The 724-nt window shown below is 70.2% G+C and overlaps 1 protein-coding gene across 1 annotated transcript in view; it reads left to right on the plus strand.

The window, feature by feature from the left end:
- Positions 1–286: 286 nt before the first annotated feature.
- BMPER (BMP binding endothelial regulator) overlaps positions 287–724 on the plus strand; it is a 256,801-nt gene continuing 256,363 nt past the window's right edge. Inside the window, exon 1 of the mRNA XM_011950135.1 lies at positions 287–515. The gene's annotated coding sequence lies outside the window, so the exon portion shown is untranslated. The remainder of the gene's footprint in view (positions 516–724) is intronic.

Below are 724 nucleotides of genomic sequence, written 5' to 3' on the forward strand. Positions count from 1 at the left end.
ACAGAACACAGATCTCTAAGGCCACTTGCCCCTCTGTCCACTCAGCCCCCTGAGTTCGCTGTCGCGTCCCCGCCAGAAGGAAACAAAGCAGGGCGTGAAAAGTTGCGGGGGGCCCTATTGCCCCGGGTGTGTCGCTCCCAACCTGGGAGCCAGCAGGGTGGTGGGGCGCTCCTGCGTCCCGTTTGCTGCTCCCTCTAAGGATTGGGGCACCCGGGCCTGAGCTCTAGTGCTGCGGCATCCCCCGGGTTCCCCCAGGAAAAAGAGGAGGCGCCGCGCTCGCCGTGCGGTAGAGACGCGCCTTCCCGGCTCTGGTCCGCGCCCCGCGGCCGTGGCTTCCCTGGAGGAGCTGGGGAACTGGACGCTGGACCGAGAGGGTTCCCGCTGCGGCTATAGCGCAGTCCCTCCTGCGCCTGGGCGCCCCCAGCGGGTTCCGGGAGGCGCCCGGTGAGTCCCTGTCTCTCGCGGCGGAGCGAGCGCACTCCGGGCGGGCCGAGAGCCGGCGGGGCTGGCAGGAGGTGGGGAGTGCGGGAGTGGAGGACGCTGCAGCAACGACAGCGACAGCCCCCGGAACAGTAGCTGCAGCCCGGGCGGCGGCTGAGCGGCAGTGCGCAGTCGGCAGCACCGCGGCTCTTCCTCGTCTATCTCCGGCTGCCGCAACACCCCCTCCTCCCGGCCCCCTCTCCGGCGCGGAGGGGCTGACTGCTAAGCCACTGCAAGCAAATCC

The sequence above is a fragment of the Colobus angolensis genome, unplaced genomic scaffold (genome assembly GCF_000951035.1).
Source record: "Colobus angolensis palliatus isolate OR3802 unplaced genomic scaffold, Cang.pa_1.0 Scaffold302, whole genome shotgun sequence".
Lineage (NCBI taxonomy): Eukaryota > Metazoa > Chordata > Mammalia > Primates > Cercopithecidae > Colobus > Colobus angolensis.